The 24,311-nt window shown below is 36.4% G+C and overlaps 1 long non-coding RNA gene across 1 annotated transcript in view; it reads right to left on the bottom strand.

Moving 5' to 3' along the window:
- Positions 1 to 13,502: 13,502 nt before the first annotated feature.
- LOC118883028 overlaps positions 13,503 to 24,311 on the bottom strand; it is a 118,062-nt gene continuing 107,253 nt past the window's right edge. The window contains exon 4 of the long non-coding RNA XR_005016913.1: positions 13,503 to 13,619. This is a non-coding gene — a long non-coding RNA (uncharacterized LOC118883028). The remainder of the gene's footprint in view (positions 13,620 to 24,311) is intronic.

Raw genomic sequence — 24,311 nt, 5'->3', positions numbered from 1 at the left:
AGTTGGGGCTGGTTTAATAGATTAAGGCTCACCAAGTGTCACTGTGCAAAAGAGTAGAAAATGAAGAAAATAGGAAAACATATTTTTGTTTGTGTTTGCCTGCTCTTACTCACAGAAACCAGGATGAACATCTTCCCTATCCCAGTTTGTGCCTGCTGTCCTGGCATAATTTAATCATACCTTTCCCTGTTGGTAAGGTCCTGGTTTGAACAATAAATTACACAGGTCATCCTAATCCAATCCATTTCTGCTTTGTCCTGTTAGCAAGGCTAGACTGCATTTCTTAGTCTCTCCTACAGTTAGGTTTGGCCACGAGAATGAGTTCTAGGCAGTGGAATGTAAGTGGAAGTTAAGTCACAACTCTCAGGCCTGGCCTATAATACCCCTACATGTGAGATCCTTTCCCTTCCAGCTGCCTGGGTGCCAATGCCAAAGGCAACCTCAGAAACCCTGAGCTGAACATAGCACAGCCCCTGGCAGCCTGGATCCCAGAGTGACTATGTGGACAACAGCTGCCCATCCCCCTCTCCCTGCCTCTGCTGCCCTCCTTTGGTGAGTAGAAGGAAACTGCTTTGTGCTTTCGTCATTAGGCATTTGGGGGTCTATTATTTGTTACAGCAGTCACTGTAACTAATGCAATTGATTTCTTATTGAAAAAATAAATGTACAAATATATGTTACATGCTTCTTTATTTGTAGGATATATTTTACAGGGAAAATTATTTGAAATAGAGATCCTTAACCTATAGAATTACTGTGAAGACTGAAAAATAATGTATAGAAAGCCTTCTTTAGTGACTGGACAAGAGTTGGTGCTCTAAAATTTGTAGGGTTATTAATTTGTGTATTTGTTAAATTGAGGGCCATTGTCAGGGCTGAACACTGGACTGTCCCGTCACTCTTTCCTGATGAAGACCACCCTCCCCGGGATACCTCCAGTAGGTCCCAGAGCTTAGCTCTGCAGGAAGCCTTGGCAAACCTCTCACTGGGGTCAGGACTTGAGGGCCAGTGAGGGCCTTCCTGGTTCCTGGGACTGCAACTGCCCCTCACCTCCACCCACCTGGACAATACTCAGGCCCTGCGTGGGAGGCAATTAACTCCCTACTCCCTCACTTTTTATTTTCTTTTAAATTCTTAAAGTGTCCTTCTCTCCCTCTCCAATTATTAAAGTAATAAGTGCTCTTTGTATGGAATTGGGAAAACATATTAAGGCTCAAGGAAGAACATTAAGATGTCCACAATCCTACCCACCAGGAATATCCTCGGGGCTTCCTATGAAATAAAGCACTGAGGGGCAGGGCCCAGCTCAAAGTGTGTGTGTGTGTGTGTGTGTGTGTGTGTGTGTGTGTGTGTGTGTGTGTGTGTGTGTGTGTGTGTGTGTGTGTTAAATGATGCATACACAGAATTTACCATCTCAACCATTTTTAAGAGCACAGTTCAGTGAAATTAAGTACATTCACACTGTTGTGCCACCATCACTACCCTTCATCTCCAGAACTTTTTCATCTTCCCAAACGGAAACTCTATACCTTAAACAATAACTCCCCATTCTTCCCTCCAACCAGCCCCTGGCAACCACCATTCTACTTTCTGTCTCTATGAATTTGACTCCTCTAGGGACCTCATGTAAGTGGGATCATACAGGATTTGTCCTTTTTGTGACTAGTTTATTTCACTTAGCATAATGTCCTCAAAGTTCATCCATGTCGTAGCATATGTCAGAATCTGCTTCCTTTTTAAGGCTGAATAATATTCCATGGTATAGATAGATGACATTTGTTTATCCATTCATCCAAATCCTGACTTTTAATCTGAGTGTTTTCTGTGAACTTTCCTCCCTTCTAACACTTACTGGGACCCTGAAAGCTATTTCCTCCCTCTCAGTTCACAAAAGTCTCAAAGAAGGTGCAAGAGCAGGAAACAGAGATTCGAGTAAGTGCCTGCAGGGCAGGTGGGGCAGGCGGAGAGCAGAGGCTCTGAGTGGGAAGAAAGGAGAGGCGAGGGTCGGCTGGAGTCATTGGCAGACAGGATGGAGGTGGATGGGTGACTCTCCCGTGACCTGGGCCTACAAGTGACCCACTGCCCAACAGTCCTGGACACCTAGAGGGGCTGGGAGTGAAGGAAAGACCCTGTCCCTGAAAAGGGGACAGGAACTGAGCAAGAGATTGCCTCAGGAACCTTCCTAAGAAAGACAGAGATGGACACCTGACCTCTCTTCAATTTGCACAGATCTAGGGCCGAAACCCTCCGGCCAGCTCTGGGTGGGTTAATTGAAAAGGGCAGTTAATATGGGAAATAGTGAAATAAAACCACTCTTACAATTTATAGCTTCTTAGCTTCTTTTTTTTTTTTTTTTTTTTTTGCCATGGCTAGTGGCTTGCAGGATCTTAATTCCCCGACAAGGGATCAAACCCATGCCCCCTGCAGTAGAAACGCGGAGTCCTAACCACTAGACTGCCAGGGAATTCCCTACAGCTTCTAACTGAAAGCACACTTAGTAACTACACTTTGATGTAGGTTCCAGGCCCTCATTTGAGAATGAGCCACTGGGTGGAATTCTGTATCCGCTTTTTTTTGCATAAATCATATCCATAATGCAGGTCTTTGATTTCCAGCTTGGTTTCCTTTAAAGTGGAGCCAAAAATGACTTAAGGGCCGAGTCCCCACACCTGGGTTTTCTTGACCTTCATAGCTGCCTTGCCCATATCTATTTTGAGAGCAATATTTATTAAAATGACTCACCTTGTCAAGTGTTTCCAAAGCATTCAATTTACATATCGTAGAAACAATGATTCATTCTTATTTCCCTCATATCTCATTGGTTTGCACCATATTTAATTAGATTGCATCCTTATTATAACAAGTGCTACTGGCATAAACAAGATTGGGAATAAAACCACAGACTCCTAGGGGCAGCTCACCATGCTTTCAGAGGGAATGGTGAGCCCCAGGTGAGTGAGTTACAGCCCACACCATCTGTGTAGGTCACAAAATTGGGATCTTTTTCAATAGCAACTATTAATGAAATAATACTTGTAAAGTGCTTAAACTACTGCTGACTCATACTAAGCCCTCTGTAAATGTTAGCTATTATTACTGTCATCGGTTTCACACCTTTTGAGCATTTCTCACAGGCTGTCCTCTAGATGCCAAGAGCAACTCAAGAGGCAGAAGCAGGACTCTAGAGGCAAGACTGAGGAAAGGAACCTGAACATCCCCAAATTAACAGTGTAAGCACAAAACAAGTCTTCCAAACAGCACCAGCAAAAACAATACAAGGTACACACGATTCATGGACATATTAATGTGTAGCTTATAAAAGCTTGCTCCACAATACCTGGGTTCAAGAAACACTTCTTTATTTTTAAAATAAAAATTTCTAAAGCAAAAAATAGAAAAATTGTTTTTGAACAAGTCATACCTGAACACATCCCGTGACACAAGCCCAGTACCAGGCACCAGCATCCATGCTATTCCCTCCAAGCTCCAGCTCTGCCCACTCAGGACTGAAACACAAAGATGAGTGGCTTCCCCATGGGAATGGCCCAGCTTTTTCCAACACTCAGTGGCAGCTTCCCCTTCCTGGGCTGGGGTGGGAAACCCTCTAGGGAGAGCACAGCTGCAAAAGGAAAAAGCCACGCACTCAAAAACCACAACAAAGAGACATCAGGTCATGTTTTCTGTAATTACTCACTTTTTTTCACACCCTCCCTCCAGTCTCTGCAGGTCTGGTGTTACTTGGCTGGGGCTGAGCCTCTGCCCAATGCTGCCCCGAGGTGTGGGTAGGAGAGGTGGGAATACTGGATGTCTTCCTCGCAAGCCCACGCCAGCCACCACAAGAATTATTTTCTCATAAAGACTCACCCTGTTACACAAGGTACAGAGAGGGAGTGTACAACACAGAGGGACAGGGCAGGAAGGGTGCTGGAAATCAGAACACTTGGAAAGCCATCTCTCTACTCCATGACTACTGGAGATCCCTAGAGGGAACAGCCCTTTGGGCCAGACGTAAAAGAAAAGAGGGCATTTCTGTGTTGGACGGGCTAAAAGGCTTAACGGTGGGTGGGCTCATGCTTGGAGGGACAGATGAAAGAACCAGGAACAACGGGGATTTGCATTAGTGAGAACTTTCTCTGTTATCAGTGACTAAAACTGAATTCAGGTCAGCTTAGGCAAAAGGGAATCTATTGGCTTACGTACCTGAAATATCCAGTGGGGGATCTAGTTTCAAGTATGGCTGGATCCAGGGACTCAAATAATAATATCATTCTCTATCTTACTAGCATTCTCTCTTCACTTTCCTTTTCTTGACTCATCTTACATTTGTGTGTTGACCTTTTTTTTCTTCTGCAGATGGTCTACACTGTCAAGGAAGAAGCCAGTAGCCCAGGCTTATATCATCCCAGTTTGGCAAGACAAAGAGAAAGAGACATTTCCCTAATAGCACACAGATTGGCTTGGATCGCATGTCCATCCCTTGAGCCAACCCCTGATACCATGGTGATGGGAGCACTAAGACTGGGCAAGCCTAGGTCACGCGCCACCAATGTGGCCAGAAAGGGGAGGGACACTCTGACACATAGTCCCACCAGAACTATTTCTGCAGGAGACAGAGGAGGGTGGTTCTTGTGCAGACAAGAAAAAGTCTTTCTGCTACAACTGTCCAAGTTGTTGGAATGGTAGAAACAAAGTCCAGAAAATGGAAACATATAGCTAGAGCAAAGCATTCTTGCTGGGAAAAGCAGAAAATGAGATGGAAGGTAGATCAGGGCCACCCCACAGAGGGCCCTAACATGCCATGTAGGGCTTATCTTCTCAATCCCCTTTGCCTTCCATCAGAATCATCTCTGGATGCAAGTCAACCACAAAAAAACAACCCAACTAAAAAACGAGCAAAGGACTTGAATAGACATTCAAAGAAGGTATACAGTTGACCACAAGCACATGAAAAGATGTTCAATATCACGAGAGAAATACAAATCAAAACCACAATGAGATGGCATGCATGATCTGATTTTACATTTAAAAAATATATATATATATACTTTTTCTGAATGAAATAACAATAACATTTTCTCCCCCTTCTGGTTCCCAAGTACCAAAAAAGAAAGTGCAGGCAACATTTCCATCATAAACACTATTTACTGAGCACATGCCATGTGTTTGGCTTTAGCAAAAGCATTTAACACTGATTATCTAATTTATCCTTATAGAATCCTTGTGACAGAGAGAGTATGCTTACCCTCTGAAGATGAAGATCTTTGGCAATTTCCTCCAAGCTTATATGGGTGATAAACGGTAAAGGGAGGATTTGAATCTTGGATTCCCTGATTCCAAAGTTAAACCTTGACAACTTCAGCAAAATCTTTTCTACTGATAAATATCAGACAATCTCACACATATTAATCAACAAAAGCAAATATTATAATATAGTTAAATATATTTATGATAATCTATAAAATGATTTAGGTATTCAACCAAGTGAAATATTAAGTTATCTCTATTCTTGCCAAACTTCTGTAAAATCTTTCGTAACTTGATAAGGCACTGAAAAGATGCAGCAGCTTCAAAGTTAAAGATATGGCATTTCTAAGTGCAATTATGCCCCCGAATTGTACCCAGGTTAGTCTATCATGGTCTACAGAATTTTTCTTCTGAGCTAGTATCAAGTCATCAAGAGACAAACTGGGTTCTCACGTGATTGCTCGTAGGTAGAATGAGCACTGAATGTTTTCACACCTGGGTGAGGGTGTGGAATCAAGGGGACTAACCCAATCTCACCCTTGTGCACCCAGAACCTAACCAATAGAGCATGTAACAGGGAGGTTCTGTCTATGGACTCCTTTAGGAAAATAAACCACAGCAGCGGTCCCCAACCTTTTTGGCACTGGGGACCAGTTTCGTGGAAGACAGTTTTTCCATGGAAGTAGGTGGGGTGGATGGTTCAGGCGGTAATGCGGGCGATGGGGAGCAGCAGATGAAGCTTCGCTCACTTGCCCGCTGCTCACCTCCTGCTGTGCGGCCTGCTTCCTAACAGGCCGTGGACTGGTACCGGTCCATGGGTCCAGGGATTGGGGACCCCTGAACCACAGTACAGAATGTCTCAGATTAAAAGAAATATAAGTACACTTACAAATAGCTGAAGATAAATAAGTTCTGTCTGAACCTACTATGAAATATGGAAGATTACTGCTGATAATTTGAAAACGCAGAAATAATTTTGAGCTCTTGAATGTAAGTGCTAACTACATAAAGCTTATATAAGTGGTAAGTTTTAAACTAAATGTTGGCTCTCTTTCCTAATGCTAGCACCAAAAAAAAGAGTTAACCTGTAATATATGATTGTTAAAAATGCATTGACCATGGGTAACTTCTTTGTATCAATGTTCAACCTCATTAATTAAATATATTCTAGGATAAGAGATTTGTACAACTATTTCGTGGGTTTAATGAGCACACGAGCTCTGGGGACCTTTGATAACAACTAGAAATGTTAACTGAAACTTAAATGCACTGTCTTTTGCCAAGAGTGCAGCATCTCTTAAATACTCACACTGGTTGGTAACCTTTGAAGCAACTAATACCCATCTTTTTAGACCAGTAGTGCACATAAGTCACCATGTTCTTTACATTACATCTTCATTCTTTAGAAGACCTTAGAAGTGGCAATCAATAAGGAAGGTGGGTCAAATAATTCTGTTATCTTGAAAATGAGTAAGTATGAAGACATTCTGTTACTTTTTCAAATCTTGGCAAGACCAAATGCCAGATATTGGTAAAAATGTTAATAGAGCAGCTCTGCAAACTAGGTCTCAAGTTCAACTCACAAAACCCGCATATTCATATCTTTTCTCCCTAAAGAAATCAAGTCTATTAATTACATGCTGATAATCACCTTTCTGGACAACCTAAAATAATTTCATTCTAAATGAGTATCTCCTTTATCATCTCAGGCATCAATTTTGCCATCAGTCAAATTGTATTAAAAATTCATATGAGATGGAGGAAAGTAAGGAAAATGAAGTTAAAGTACCCTAGAGTAAATGATTTGTTGTTTTGTTTGCTGTGGAGTTTATCTTTGGTTAGGAGACCATGGCTGAAAGAAACATAAAAATAGAAATAAAATGGAATTTTAAAAATAGGGAATAAAATACTAAAAAGGGAATAAAATTTTAAAAATGGAAAAAAATACATATACGTTTCTAAACTAGCCAAATCAAATTTTATTTTGAAGGTGCACCTATAGTAGTGCACGTTAATGGGGATGTGTGTTAATGTATTTAATAGCAAATTGGGATTATTTTTGGAACACTCATGACCCATTTTCTCTCCATTAATCTATTGAATTCCTGAAACTACTGTGACAAATTGCCACGCTCTGGGTGGCTTAAAACAGCAGAAATTTATTCTCTTACAATTGTGGAGACCGGCAGTCTGAAATCAATGTGTCAGCACTGTAGTTCCTTGTGAAGTCTCTGAGGAGCATCTGTCCCATGCAACTCTCCACTCTCCTAGCTTCTGGCAACTGCCTGCAATCTCTGGTGTTCCGTGGCTTGTTAGCTGCGGAACGTCAGTCTCTGCTCCAGCTTCACATGTCCTCCCCCTGCGTTTCTCTTCTGTGTCTTTTCCTTTTCTTATAGGGACACTTGTCATTGGACTTAAGACTCACTAACTCACCAGCTAATCCAGGATGAGCTCATCTTGAGAGCTTTAACTTGATTAAACCTGCAAAAACCCTCTTTCCAAATGAGGTCACATTCACAGGTACTGGGGGAAAGACTTGGACATATCTTCTTGAGGGCTACTATTAAATGTACTACAATTAAGCAGGTAATACCAAAATAACTGATATAAGTAATTTCTTTTCAATATTCCATTCAAAAAGATTAGGAAAAGAAAACCCCTTGCATTGAAGTTTACAGGATAAACAATCATTTTCATAAATGGGCTAGAACTATTTATGATTTATACATTAGCATAAAAGCACTTTTCAAGTGGTGTCGAATTTGTTTAGACATATTCTTTAAGAAATAGTTGTGTTATATTACATTTTGTTGTATTGGTTTGCATGTGTGTCTTTAAATCTGCTAGTACATATATATTTTTAATTGTGCAAAGGCAACTATCAAGAGGCCTTTAATCAACCAGAATTTTTCTAAGGAAAGAGGGTTGTGAACAGGAAATAATAACATAACCATAGCCATGGCAATAATAAAACAAAACATAAAAAATCATACAAGAAGCAAGATAGGAAAGACAGTTTGATATAACAGGCAAGCAAGAAATACCAAAGGAAATGAAAATAATTAATGGTTTCTAGAATTCAGAAAACTCCATAGAGAAAGAAAAAAGAAAATAAACAAAAAACAACCCTTGAATTAGAAGTTGGTAGCATTGGTTATTCCTTTTGTGTCACTTTAAATCCTCGTGGTTTCACCTCTTATTCCACCCACGGCTCTGGCAACAAGCTCACATAGGCTTGGAGTAGTTTGGAGCAGGTACAGCTACTTCCCGCCCAGAGATTTTCTGATGTTCCAGCCAGTCTGTACCCTGGGAATGTGCTTAGCCATCACTCATGAACAAGCTGGGATTGTTAGACAGTTAATGCCCCTGGGACAACACTTGACCAGTGGAGAACAGGAATCAATTGATAAACCAATGCTCCTTTCTTCCTTGAACAGCTATTTCTGAGATACATTTTATAAGCCATTTAGGAAGGTCCTTTGAGATCAAGCAACAAATCAACTATCACTATGGGCAACTTAAAAACACATTCTTTTATTGGCTATTTCACTGCCCTGATCTCACTCTTGCTTCCTGGCCTCAAATTCCCAAATTAATTTCTCAAGAATAAACTTTTGTCTTGGATCTTGCTTTCAGGAAAACCTAGGCTAAACATTATCTTTTCATCTGGTTTATGAAATGAATTACCATTACCATTGGTTGTATATTAAAATAAACCTAAATTTTGAAAATGGTTTGTTTGGAAATTCACGTACACTGACTTAAATGATGAAGCTTTATTCTAGCTTAATTTTGTTCCTGAGTAAGGTAATAATAATAATAATTATTATTATTATTAATAAAATAATAATTAAAAGGCTATTATATCTAGTTTTGTTCAGACAGAAGTTGTTCTAGGAAACTCAAGTTAATAAAAGTTATATATCTTTAATTAAATGTTTACTCTCTTCTTTATCTAATTTGATATTGATTATTTACATTGTTTTTAAGAGTTGTTCATTTACTTCTAGGTGACAAGAAGAAGAAATGTGATACGTCGCAGGACAACAACTGTTATGTTTTATAATATGGAGCAATCTATTTATATTATAGAGATTAAAAAATATTTGTAGCAGGTATTGTGCTGGGTATTAAGAATGCAAGGATGAGCAAGACACTCCTGAAGAAGCTTAGTAATGTGGAACATTCGGTCAAGTAAAGAAGACTCTGGGAGCACAGGAAGAGAACCTAAAGAGGATTTGGTGGTTCAAGGACTATTTCACGGAAGCCTTGGTTTCTAAACTGAGAGGTAACATTTCTGATGGAATTAATATTTTTAGAAAACCACTGACATGATAAGCTAAATAATTGTCTTCTTATTAACTTCTAATATATTCAGAGATAAGGCAATTAACCTGGGCATTTAATTGTGTTGAATTAAAATTTTCAGGGGTTTTAAGAAAGATCATTGTCAGATTTCATGTGTAAATCAGCGTCCAATAGGAGAGATAAAACTAGGCATATTGAATTTTTGGTGAGACGATTTTTCACTAATTCTTTCTTTTCCTTAGCTTAATTACTTTCTTGGTAATTTCTAACATTTTGTTTCAAGGATCATGCTGAGAACAGACTGTCACTTCAGAACGTGATCTGAAGTTCTAAAAAATAACATTAATTTCCCTACATCAGATGGTTTATAAAGTCTTCTCCATTTTTCCATTTCCTAATTTATAATAACCTTATTACTTTTACTACGTAGAAAATTTAACTGTAGAAAATTTAACTAATCCACATCATATTTGATTATAATCTTTCCCTCATGAGCTTGATATATTTGTTATTTGTATTTAAAATAATTACTTTAATATGGTTTTTTTTCCCAAACAATTTGAAAACTGGTTCTTTGAAAACTTCTGTATTTTTCTTGTAATATCATAATTGTAAAGAGACAAATGTATTTCATTTAACGGGCCTCTGCGTGTCCTTTGGATGAGGGCAGATGATCGAACACTTCTAGTTTTTCCCTTAGTCACAAGGAAAAAGGAAAAGCCAATTTGGTAACATTCTGTCATCTGTTACTCCTAGCTTTATTGGTCCTCTAGGATAGTGGGCCTCAGTGGCAGAAAATTTGGCTTTCTCTTTGACTTGCCAATGCTTAGATTCTCCTCTGGTTCTTGTCAACAACTAGATGTCCAGCATTTTTTTCTCTCTTTCTCTCTCTTCGTCTTTCTCCTTCTCTCACTCCTTCCCTCCCTACCTTACTCCCTCTCAGCTTCTTTGCTTAAAAGGAAGAAATCAAGGCAGTCTTTGCTACAAGTTGCTCTCCCGTAAAGGTCAGAAGAAGTAAAATTTCAAGTTTGGCCTCAGGCCTAAGCCATGTTGTACTTGTCAGTTCTTTTCCAGAAAAAAATCTGCATTGAGATTTGAGCAGCTATGTCTCCTATGTTGTTTCAGTTTTTGAACATATATTTTATTTGACAAAACTCTGAAGGGGAGGATGGGTGAGAATTAGGCCCTAAATGTCTAATGCAGTATGATAAAAGAAGCAGATTCATTAGTTTGGTAAAGGAGATCTACACAATTAATCAAAAAATTTTTTTTGAATATTTTTTCTGTGCCTACTCCTATGTTATGCACAGTGTAGTTAATAAAACTGTCAAAACATAATCCAGAAACTGGCTTATAATCCCATTTGAAAAGGAATGGCAAACAACAAAAGCACATTCAGGTTGATGCTGAGCTGAAGTTAAGGGAGTTTTTCACCAAAGTTTGATTTCTGCTGAGTCTTGAAAAAAAAATGTTCTGGAAAACTAAGATGGAGAAACTGGTTTGACTTTCATTTAAAATGCGAATCTAGCCTCCTTCAAAAGAAGGTTTGATTTTGAAATATTAAGTATGTAAAATATGATCGCAAAAAGAAATACATGAAATATTTCATTGGCTGATATTTAATTGAGTCCTCGGGGAAAATGCCTTAAGTTAACGTTATGAAATCTACTCCTCTATACTTGCATGCATTAGAAGTCTCCAATTAACTGCCATTCATTAATCATGAACTAGTTAAAAATTAGTTTGTTCTAGAAATGTAATATAGTACAGAGTGGTCTTTGAGAATGTTCATTCTGCTACGATATTTCTAAGAAATTTAGGATGGGGAAATATCAACATCTAAAGTTTTATTTAGTGAAAAGCAGATATAAAATTTCAACCTAATTTTCTGGATTGTTGGATGATATTTTATGTCTGTTTCAGATCAGTTACTTATATAGAGAAAATAAATATTTCCTTTATCTTACTAATAATCATTGTGGATCAAGTGGTAGAAAAATGTCCTACTACCTGTGAGTAATAAAAAGTTATGTAATAACTAAAAGTAGGTTGTATGAGCCCCACTTGAAATAATATAACGTTGGGCCAAACACATTGCTTGCTGTTGGTTAAGCTGCTTCATTAGAAGAGTGCAGGGACCACAGAGGAATAGAAAAAAAGTCCAAGTTACTACATTTTTTAGGGATAAATTGGTTTTGCCAAATATTTTCATGCAAGAGAAAATGCTCCTCATTATTTCTCTTACCAAGTACAATTTTTCTGGGATTCTGGAGGTTATCCCTCAGATGTGGTTCTCAACTTTGGCTGCAATTAGAATCACATGGAGAGATTTTAAATTCCATGCCCAGGCTGCACCCTAGACCAATTAAATAACAATCTCTGCATATGGGACCAAGGCATCAGTACTTTTTGAAGTTCCCTGATGAGTCCAATGTGCAGCCAAATTTGAAAACTAGCCCTTTGAGAGTATGAGTGTTCCCTCAATTAACAGTCATTTAGAACAGTTCTCAATACTGTCTCCAAGGGTTTTTTAAAAAAATACTTTGAGAAGCAAAGCTACCTGACTTAACTTCACACATGTCCTGAGGACACTGCTTCCTCTAACTTACTTTCACCCAGAGCAGAGATTTATTTTCCTACCACAAACAGAGGACCACTGAAAATGTTAAAACACTAATGTGGTTAACAAAACGGGCTTCAGTGTGCAGTAAACCTTGACCTGGATTCCTTAATATTCCCCTCAACGTGCCTAAATTTTAGACACACTTTTTTTCTGACTATAGACCCCTGACATCCCTTTTCTTAGAGCACTTACTTTAGAAAACTTGCAATTGTAAGTTCTTTCCCCGACTCTTTGGAATATATGTAAATCATCTCTCAGCTTTTCTCCAGTTTTACAACCCAGGAAATGTCTTTTTCAAGGACCTGGGGACTTGTTTCTTTGAAATGTAAGCATTGAGGGAGATAGCACCCCTATTTTCCAGTCTCTGTAAGAGGGTAGGAGCCTAAATTCAGTAAGTAACAATTAACAAGCACAGATGTCCTGACCACAGAGAAGAACATTTGCAAACTCAGGAATAACTCAATGTGCTCAATACATCCCGATAATCAACCCTTCCCCAGTCTCCCCAACATCTTCAGGATTTTTCCACTAGCTCACTCAGTGCTTAAAACCCTCCCGCTTTTTGCTTCACTGAAGTTGATTTCAGTCTCTCTCTCTCTCATATTGGAATAGTCTTGAACAAATCTTCCTTGCCTGTGTAACTTGTTTGGGACAATTTTTATTTCGACTACCTGTATTTCACATCTACTCCGTCACTTACTAGCAGCGAGATACCAGGGCAAAGTGATTCAACTCTCTAAACTTTCTTCAGCAAAACAGAAAGAAAACGAGAGTACTAATTACCTCATAGGGTTATTCTGAGAATAAATTGTATCAGTTAATGTTCCTAAAGATGGGTTTCAGTCATGTACTTTCACAAGCCAAGGCATGTGAGGGCAAAAAGATGGATTCTCAAAGCAAAATCTGGGTGCTCTTGCCAGGAGAAATGAAGCATGGGCAGACAAAAAAATGTAATGCTAGTTGTTGTTGATGCTGTCGTTACTATAATTACTGCCAGTAGGGAGCAGTTATTTGCCCAGTCTAAATAAGAACACCTTCTTCCATCACAAGTCTTCATTACAGTTAATCACGTAAGCATAAGCACAACTATATATAATCATCAACTATACATAATTTTCTGGCTATTTAAACCTCTGTTACATTGAAATAAGTAGTTCAAGAAATTGAAAGTGACTGAAAATCCAGTTGTACTTTTTAGTTATAATGACACTTGGAAATGTCCAAGAGGAAGCCCTGGTGCACAGGTCAGAAGCTCTTTGTTCAAGCATCACCTTTGTCACTCACTGTCCATGTGTGCTTAGAGTGAAATAGTTCTTCTTACCTTCTTCGATGTCTGTATTTTTTAACTTTTTTTTCTCCAATGGTTTGCTGGAACTTCTCTGCTGCATTTCTATACTCCCACAAAGGTGTTCTTGTCTGTGGGCAGTTGTCAAAATTGATGTTACTATGGAGAGATGATAATGGAAAACTTGTGTCATCTTTGCTCATAATTCCCATTTCTTAAGTGTAAGCTGTGCCTATGACTTCTTTTCAAAGAGTACAGAGTGGAAAGAGAGATAAAAAATAATTTTACAGTAAAAAGAACCTGACAAACACTTCTTCGTCTAGATAAACAAGGACAATATCATCAGTAATAAATCATGTTCATAGTATGTACCCTTGATATGATATAATGTTTTGGACAGAACCAAATGTTTGCTAATCCCCTTGATATGATATGATGAAAATGGCATTGTAACCTCTGTGGTCTCCCTCTAATAACCCATAAGTTCAGTATAATTATGAGTGATGGAAGAAATCACATATTGTGGTATGGGGAAGTCATTCTGGCTTATACATGATTTAACTTAAACCTTATTCTAATTAAAGCAGCCTGTTTTGTGGCCAATTAAGCATGCATTGTACATCTGCTTTAAGCATTAAAGAAAATAACATATTTTAAAAATCAAAATGGAGAACTATGGTTTAGTCATCCAAAACTATTATCAACCAATCCTTGCTTAACAACACCCTTACTTCTTGCCAGCTCCAATCCCAATTCTTGACAAACAACTTATGTAATTTCAAGGCTTTTGCCTTCATAAGCATCCTCGTTTTTGTAATTCAGCGGAACATAATTCAAATGCTTCTTGAATCTGTGTCTCCAGGGATATAGTTCTCAGTTTGGCTCAAATAAAACTCTTTTCTATTCCTATTATAGACTGTTTATTGATTATTTCCATCAACATGAAGAAAACATCAGATAAATTCATATAGAGGGGCATCCTAAAATGAGGAGTACTTTTCAAAACTGTCGAGGTCATCAAAAACAAGAAAAGTCTGAAAAACTATCACAGCCTAGGGAGGAATGACAACTAAATGTAGAGGGATATCCTGGATGGGATTCTGGAAGAGGTAAGTACATTAAGTAAAACCTAATGAAATCTGAATAAACTATGGAGTTTAGTTAATAATAATGTACCAATATTAGTTCATTAATTTTAACAAATATACAATATATATAACTTACTTTAATAAGGACAACTGAGTGCAGAAATATAGGGAAATTCTTTAATATCTTCTCAATATTTCTGTACTTCTAAAACTGTTCTTAAAAAAGTCTATTAATAAAAAATCTTTAAATGCAATTCACATTAATGCAGTAAAGAAAAAATATTATTATCTCAATAGATGTAAAAAGACATTTTAAAAATTCAACATCAATTCTTGGTAAAAACTATCATCAAACTAATACAAAAGAACTTTCTCAACTTATAAACCGAATTTACAAGGAAAAAAAAAATTAACATCATACTGAATAGTGTGACAGGTTGTATGCTCTCCTCCTAAAATCAGCAACAATACAAAAATGTCTTCACTCACCACTTTTATACCACTTTTTTTTTTATACCACTTTTATTCAACATTACAGTAGAGGTTCTAGTCAATGTAATATGGCAAGAAAAAGAAATAAAAAACATCCATATAGAAACAAAAAAAGTTACACTATATTTTTATAAAAAAATCTTACAGAATCTATTTTAAAAATCTACCAAAAAAAAAACTACTTGAACTAATATGAGTTTAGCAAGTTTGTGGAATATTAAATTAATTTACAAAATTAATTTTATTTTTATATACTAGCAACAATCAGATATCAAAATTTAAAAATACCATTCACAAAACAGCACACTTTAGCAATGAAGATATAATGATGACAAATAAGCACATGACAAGATGCTTGATATCATTAGTCATAAGGAAAATGCAAATTAAAACCCCAATGAGGGCTTCCCTGGTGGCGCAGTGGTTGAGAATTTGCCTACTAATGCAGGGGACACGGGTTCGAGCCCTGGTCTGGGAAGATCCCACATGCCACGGAGCAACTAGGCCCGTGAGCCACAACTACTGAGCCTGCGCGTCTGGAGCCTTTGCTCCGCAACAAGAAAGGCCGCGATAGTGAAGAGGCCCGCGCACCGCGATGAAGAGTGGCCCCTGCTTGCCGCAACTAGAGAAAGCCCTTGCACAGAAACGAAGACCCAACACAGCCAAAAATAAATATAAAAAAAATAAATAAATAAAAGATTACTATTAAAAAAAAAAAAACCCAATGAGATACCACTACACACACATTTTAGAAGGACTAAGTTTTACTACACCTGGTATTAGTTAGGATGTGGAGCAACAGGAACTATTATCAACTTCTCGTAGGAATGTAATATGACACAAACACTTTGGAAAAGTTTTGTATTTTTCTCAAAAAATTAACATACACCTACCACATGTTCCAGCCATTTCACTTCTAAGTGTTTACACAGATACCTAAAAGTGCATGTTCATAAAAAGTCTTTACACCAATATTCATAGCAGTTGCATCTGTAATAGCCAAAAACAAAAAACAACCTGAATGTGCATTATCAGGTGAATAGATGAATTAACTTTTATATCCATACAATGGATTACTACTTAGCAATGAAAAGAATAAAATATTGATACACAGTATAACATGTATGATTCTTAAAATAATTATTCTGAGTAAAAAATAGTTAAGACCAATGAGTACATAAATTTTAAAAAATACAAAGCAATCTATAATTACTTGGGGATGGAATGAGGCATGGAAGTGTGGAAGGCAGGGATTACAAAGGGGCAACATTTGGGTGTGATAGATTATTGATTATTATAAAAGTTTTACATGTTTTTGTAAACATTTAGCAAATTGTATGATTTAAATATTAAAACATTGTTTAAAATCTAGTAATAGTATTTATGGAGTAGAGATCAAGTAAATAAAATCACTCCTTTTAAAGAGAAGATAAATTGAGCAGGCTGGAATCAAATCGTGTGCAAGCAATTTTCTTGAATAAGTATCAAATTCTCAAGGTTGACTCCAAGCCGTGGAAATGCTAAGCCCTAAGATTCCTATAATTATCTCTTTGTTCCATAAGTGATTCTTCAAATGACAAAATATTTATCACATTTGAACTTTTCCTGCAATTTAGTTCAAAATGAAAATTAACCTGGCAAATGTAGTTAACATTTATGGGTTATTAATTAGCTTTGCAGAGAGAGTATGCTTATTTTAAAAGGCTGGCTTAAAACACACGGTTTGCTTTAGATGTGAAAATCAAAAAGATTCCAGCCGCAGATTCATTTGCTTAACAGGATTTTCTGGAACAGGATATCACCTCTTCTTTTGAAATGATTTCTCATCTGTGTTCAAGCAACTTAGAACTCAAAATGTCCTTGTGGGGCTAATTGGATAGGGGAATGGGGAATGCAGTCAATAGTGGAATCATCCAAACCAGACTTGTATGAAATAATAACAGAATTATAATATAAACATAAACATATCTGAAAATAAATGTTTCTTATAATGAATACAGATATGTTATTTTTAAAATGTGAAAACTAAATTTTTGTTTAATTAAATATTAGAGCCACAACATAATAGTCTCAGTGAATTGGCTTGTTAGAATTCAGGATATTGGGGAGTATTTTTATTTTTTCCTATAAAAGAACTTCCCACCAGCTCACTTTATTAAAAAATTTTACGTGGCAGGAAGATTCAGAGAGTTGAGTTGTGAGGACCAAGAGCTTCCTCTCATAACCTATGTGCATTGATAACATAATTCTGAGACAAAAGTAATTACACTTGAGAATGTAGGTACCAAATAGATTATGAACATAATAATATTAAAAATTATGCCTTTGGTTTCTTCACCATTGAGTAGTAAAAAATAAAATCTGGCGTAAAAAAATTAAGTGGAATAAGAAATTGCCTACTCTTGAAAATGAGAATTTAATTAGTACATTTATCATGAGTTTTTCTATTGTGCTTGGTATTAAACTATTAGTAAAAAGTTAATGAGAATTTAGTTAAACTGCATTAAATCTGTGTTTTGCATTCTATAAAATATTATAAGGACCTATCTGAACACTGTGCTACGGCCAGTTTTCCAATGGCTAATCCATGCCATAAATATTCACTTCAGTAGTTTTTAAAGAACTAACAAAGATAAAAAGAGAATTTGAAATGACTAAATCCTTCAATAATTGAAAAATGCTATATCTTTACAAAAAATATTAACTAATTTAACTAACAGACAGTAATAACTTCAAATGTATACATTCTCCATAATAAAAATTCTAAATTTTTTGAGAAAAATAAATTCAATTATCTGCCTCAAAACCATTTTTTTGTTGTTGTTATTGTTTATTTTTTAGTAATGCCAGATCCATGTAAATGCAAAATTCAAGTTTTGGTTTTGGAAATTTCTGGAATTTTATTCCAAGTATTTTCATCTGTGGTTGGTTGAATCCCCAGATGTTGAACCAATGGATATGGAGGGCCGACTATACAGTTAATTCTGGGGAAATAAAAATAATTTCTCTACCTCACGATATGATAATTTCAGACAATTTGTAGATAGAGTTTTGCAAAGGAGAAATTTGATATATAAAAATGTTGCTTTAATTTGACAATCTCAGTTGCACTTTATGTTTACATATCATTAAATCACATGGGTTAATTATGGACATTTTCAACCAAGTTGAAAACTTTGTGGTCTTACTCTATTTTTATTAAGTCCAAGAATACCTGATAAAAAGAGTTAGCTTAGAAAAGCTGAAATCCCCAAACTGGAGCAACTCTTTCATAGATGCCACACATTGATCACAGGAGACACAGAGAGTGGGACAGTCAGTGTACAATGTTAGTATATCTACTGCAAAAAGAATAAAGCAAAGTACATCTCCAAATGATATACAGGTTAATGCTTATTGGTTAAGAGCATGTGCCCTGAGTCAGAAAGATCCATATTCAAATTTCTACCTATTGAAGATTAACATAAAGATAGTTTTGCATTTATTTAGGTTTAGAAACTATCACACAACTTTAATATTTTAACTTATAAATTATCTTTTCAAATTTTGTAAGAGGTACATGATAAACAAAAGCAGTTTTCTGAGAAAAATTAAAACTTATCATTTCTATATTTTGAAGAAAAGAGAAAGAATGGAAAAAAATTTATACATTAAGCTAAAAAGGATAAAAACTAATACTGTTTTTATGAAGACACATTTGATGACTACTATGCACCCCCCCAAATTTATATATTGGTGCCCTAATTCCCCACTGTGACGGTATTTGGAGGCAGGGCCTCTGGAAACTAATTAGGTCATGAGGTCACATGAATGAGATTAGTGTCCTTATAAGAGAAGTGAGAGAGATGATCTCTCTCTGTCTTATGAGAATACAGCAAGAAAGTGCCCATCTGCAAATCAGGAAGAGGGACTTAACCTGGAATCAGATTGGCCTACATCTTGATATAGGACCTCCCAACCCTCAGAACTATGAGACATAGATTTCTGTTCTCAAGCCACACAGTCTATGGTATTTTTGTTATAGTGGCCAAAACTAAGACAATAACTGAAATATTTTATTAAACTTAAAAACTAATGATTATATTGAAGATGAACCTGTCTTAGTAAAATATGGATGATAAGAAATATTAAATATTTTTACCTCAATTATAGGAAAATGCAATCAAGGAAATTTGTCATATATGAGCATTTAGAATCAAATTTTATTTTTACTTCCTTGTTTGTCCTGATTGATTACCAGGTGAATCCATTGTTTAACATCGTGGGTCTTGAGCTTTTTATATCCTTAACTCCTCTAATCAGCAAAGTAGTGTTTTATAATACAGAGCCTGAAAGACAAAGCTTTTATAGGTTCACCTGATTTGTTTTACAGTTTCTCGTTAATTAAAGTTGATTCTGTGCTTAAAGGAATAACCACATTTCTTTCATTTAAAAGAGATTCATTGAGGTATAGTTGATATAAAAAATGAACAGATTTAATTTATAAATTTTATGAGTTTGGAGATACACATACATCTGTATAACCATCACCGTAATCAATGCAATCAACATATACATCACCTCCAAAAGTTTCCTCTGCCCTCTCTTTGTGTGTGTGTGTGCTTGTGTATGTGCATGCATGGTAAGAATGTTTAACATGAGATCCACTTGACATTTTTAATTTTATATTTTTCTTGATCAAAGGGGACATAATATAATTTCATGTTTACATTTCTCTTAAGATAAGTAAAATGTAAGGTTTACTTCTGTAGCCACTTACTAGCTTCCTGAATTTGGGTAAAATCCTTAATATCTGTTTCATTTTCCATATCATTAAATTGTGGACAAAAATAGTGCATTTTTCAATAAAATTTTGTGAGGATTAAGTAAAATAATCCTATAAATAGTTTGTTTTATGTGTCCCCATGGATAGACAAAAGAAACTAATAGACCTGGACCACATGCTCAAGTAGTGGCACGCATTGACACAATCAAGTGATCTCTTAATCTGGTGCTATTAAATAATTAAGTTGGGGAGAAGAGGAATAGATAAATGAAGTAGAAGAATAGACACCATAAAACAATACTGTCTTATTTCCAGGTAAATAACAAGAAGTAGTCAGTGTATTTTTTTTCTATTTGAAGGACAGGGCCCTCCTTAGGGCTAGTGTCATAAGACGAAAGGGCTTCCATTTCAATGATACCAATGTAAGAAGAGTATAAACAGTTTTTACATTGAAACAGATAGTTTAGGGGTAAAAATTACGTATATCCACGTCTGTGGCTCTTGAACTTGAAGAATGATCTATGTGGGTTGAAATACCATTAAATACTAAGCTCTGAGCACTTAGGAAAATATAGAACTACTTAAAAAATCATTATAAAGAGTGCCAATAGTAGCAGAAGAGATAAATTTAAAAATTATCTAGCAAACAACCATTGTCTCTGTTGTGGAAAACATGGTTAGGTATTCTCGTTCACTGCTGATAATAACTCAAATGTGTAATATTCTATTTAACTTGGCAGGCTTTGGAAAGTACTGCCTTTCAGAAAAACAGATGTTTCTTCAGGGAATGCATGAAACCACCTATTAAAAGTTAGCTATGTCTGTGGGATGCACCCACTGATCACTAAAAACTTTATTAGAATTTTTTGAATGTGTACTATACTAAAGCCATATCTTTCAATGTTATCGAACAAACACTGAATTCAATAATATTCCACCCTTCTCCCACCACACCAACGACGTTATATAGAATTTTTTAAAATGCATCTGACAGTGTTTTTTTTTCTTCCATTGTTCATTATGGTATAATTTAAATACATTAAAATACACCTTTTCATTTTACAGGTCAATGAGTTTTAGCAAATGCATATCAGGAAACAGAATGGTTGCAGTACCCTTCAAAACTCCTCGCGGCCCTTTGTAGTCAGCTCCCCTCTATGCCCAATGCATGGCAACCACTTAACCTGTTTTCTGTTGCTAAAGTTTGTTTGTTTTTTGCCTTTGCAAGAACATCCTATAAATCTAATTCTACAATATACAAACTTTGACTCTTCATCACAGCACAACGCATCTGAGCTTTACTCATGCTGTTGCGTGTAACAATAATAGTTCATTTCTTTTTGTTGCTTAGATATATGCCACCATATGGATGTATGACAGTTTGTTTATTCATTCTTCAATCGCTTACTTGCCATCCATATGTTTTCTTTGGTGAAGTGTTCAAAATTTTTGTCCATTTATTATTATTTTTTTCTTATTGAGTTTTGAGTTTTCTTTATATATTCTAGATATAAATTCTTTCTCATATATGTGATTTGCAAATATTTCCTCGCAGTCCATGGCTTATTTTCCAGTCCCTTACGAGCAGAAAATTCTGATTATGATAAAGTCCAACTGATCATTTTTTCCCTTAAAAGCCTGACATCAATAATCCCCCAATCTTTGTTGTAGGACTGTGCATGTGTTATGACACTGTTCAGACAGGTAGTTTACAATTCTGTTTCAGTCTTCACTTTCTGCTTGCATAGAACCTCAAGGTCAATCAGAAGTGAGACGTTAGGATGTTCTCACTTCTTTCCTGGGAATATAAACCGTCTTGGCCATGGGCATTGTCCTAGCCAAGTGTGTGGCCTTCTAGATTCCCTGGAACATATTAGAGCTTTTTAAAGCTCTCAATGGACATCTCAATCCCAGAGTTTTCCTTTTACATTTTTTGGCAGCTTTTTGTTAGTCCCAAATGTTATGCAATAATAAGAGATTGCTGCTTTTTTTTTTTTGGACAAATACACTCAGAGAAAAGATGTTTGTGGTGACTAATCTCTGAATTAGGTCAAATAAAGATAAGCATTATGAGGAAGATTTTCAGGTAAGTGCCAGACAGGCCAAATAGTGACAATTCTCTGAATATGATGCTTTTAGGGTGCTCCAATCTTGTGCTGTTACCTCCAGCGGCTGCTAGGCTGCTGTTTTTCACCATGATGGAGAAGCCATTGGTTTTCAAGGTTATTTCAGAGCTGGGATGAGAGAATGGAAATATAATGTTTTTACCAAGATTCAACAGTTTTTCTTGAACAAAGATGTTTCTGATTGTTACAAGCTTTTGGTTATTTCCAGAGTTTTTGTAAAAGTTGATTTTGACCATTTTTTCCCCCAGTGTTCTCATTGTTTCTATACAGCAGCATCATTTTGGAAGTTCTTGATCCGCCATTCCTGCTGCTGTCCCACATATGGCTTCTAGTTTCAGATCTCCGAAAAATGCTTTCGTATTTCAGCTTTTTCTAACTTTACTGACCTGAAGCCAGGACCACATCCCTTAACCTTAACATAAAGTTATATAACACTTGTAACAAGTAGATTTTCACATTGAAAAATCCCATATGTTTAACAAGAAGCCTTTGAGGATCTTTGGGTCCAAGCCATGCAGTGTCCTGTCATCTCTAACTTTGACTGCTGGAATTTCTCTAGGTAGGTGGTCCATGGTTCAAATGACTAAGGTTGGGGGCAAGCCTGGATATTTCAAACAAGGATATGTCTACACACTAGAACACTACACCCCTCCTTGCAATGTGACTAATGGAATTTGTAAAAGTCTGCACACAAGTAAGGAAAATATACAAATAATTATTCAATGATAATATTTAAGTAAATATGAGGAAGAAAAATTACCCTGTGATCTCAATCATCGTGAAGGGTATTTTTCTTATTACCTATTGCTGCATAACAAAACACTAAACAAGTTAATGGCATAAAACAGAACTTTATTATGATCTCACCTCATTCCGTGGGTTAACTGAATTTAACTTGGTAGATATTGCTTGGGTCTCTAGTGTGATTGCTGTCAGATTTTTACTGGAGCTACAGTCATTTAAAGGATTGGCTGGGCTGGACATCTATGACAGCTTAACCATATGGCTATCAGTTAATGCTGGCCTTCAATAACCCGTTATATGACTTTATCTTCTCACAATATGGAAGCTTGGTTCCAAGAAGGAACATCAAAAGAGACCCAGGCAGAATCTTTTTTTTTTAATAAATTAATTTTTTTATTTTTGGCTACATCCGGTCTTGGTTGCTGCGCGTGGGCTTTCTCTAGTTGCAGAGATTGGGGGATACTCTTCATTGCAATGCGAAGGCTTCTCATTGCGGTGGCTTCTCTTTTTCTGGAGCACGGGCTCTAGGTGCGTGGGCTTCAGTAGTTGTGGTACATGGGCTCAGTAGCTGTGGCACATGGACTTAGTTGCTCTGTGGCATGTGAGATCTTCCCGGACCAGGGCTCGAACTGATGTCCCCTGCATTGGCAGGCAGATTCCTAACCACTGAGACACCAGGGAAGCCCAACCCAAGCAGAATCTTTAAGGCTTCATAGGACCTAAACTTGTTAAGTTTCAGAACATCACCTTCACCATATTCTATTGGTCAGAGAAGTACTCAAGTTTTAAGACATGGAAGTCCACTATATAAATACCATAGTAAGAAATTTGAAGTTTATTCTGATTTAAATAGGCCATTGGAGAGTTTTGAAAAAGAAAGTGGTATTATCTTACTTCTCTTAAACAAAAGCACTCAAGGGTGGCCTTTTAAAGACTTATGTCTGAGTTTCTGGGTTGAGCAATAGGAAGAATGGTAGTGTCATTTACTGAAATACAGAACCCTGGATGACCATCAGGATTTGGAGAGGGTGATATTAGAGGGAGTTAGCAAGTTCAATTTTGTTTAACTGTCCAAGTAGGATAAGAGTATAACATGAAGACAGAAAATGGAGATGTTGATGTATTTTAATGATATTTGTTGATCTACTCCAGTTTGAGCAGTACACATACTGTGAAGTACTGTGAAGTACATATAATTGTTTTTTTAAAGTAGAAGGATCTTGCAGTTGTTCAAGGATAACATTTGTAAGCAGTGCATTTTAGAAAAGTTAATACAAGCTTTACACAAAAAGAAGGTGTTGGAAACCAATGAGTGTGGAAACTTAGTGGTTCTGAAACCATCCAATCAAGACAATCAATGATTTCAGAAATGTTTCCATAAAAGAATGATTTGTTTAGCCAATGACTACTATCATGTTGATGTTTAGATTTGACTTTCACTGTTATGCTTTCTAGCTCATTTTCAGTTTTTCTCCCACACAGTTTATTGGCTATAGACCACAGGCAAGTTTTATAAACTCTCAGAGCTTTATCCCCATGTCTATAAAGGGGAATAATGATAACTAATTCGCTAAATTATTTGAAGATTTAATGATAATTATAATACTAATACAATGATATTATAATACTAAAATCC

The sequence above is a fragment of the Balaenoptera musculus genome, chromosome 16, assembly GCF_009873245.2.
Source record: "Balaenoptera musculus isolate JJ_BM4_2016_0621 chromosome 16, mBalMus1.pri.v3, whole genome shotgun sequence".
Taxonomy (NCBI): Eukaryota; Metazoa; Chordata; class Mammalia; order Artiodactyla; family Balaenopteridae; genus Balaenoptera; species Balaenoptera musculus.
Note: the sequence above shows the minus strand (reverse complement) of the source record. Positions and strands in the feature narration are given on the sequence as shown.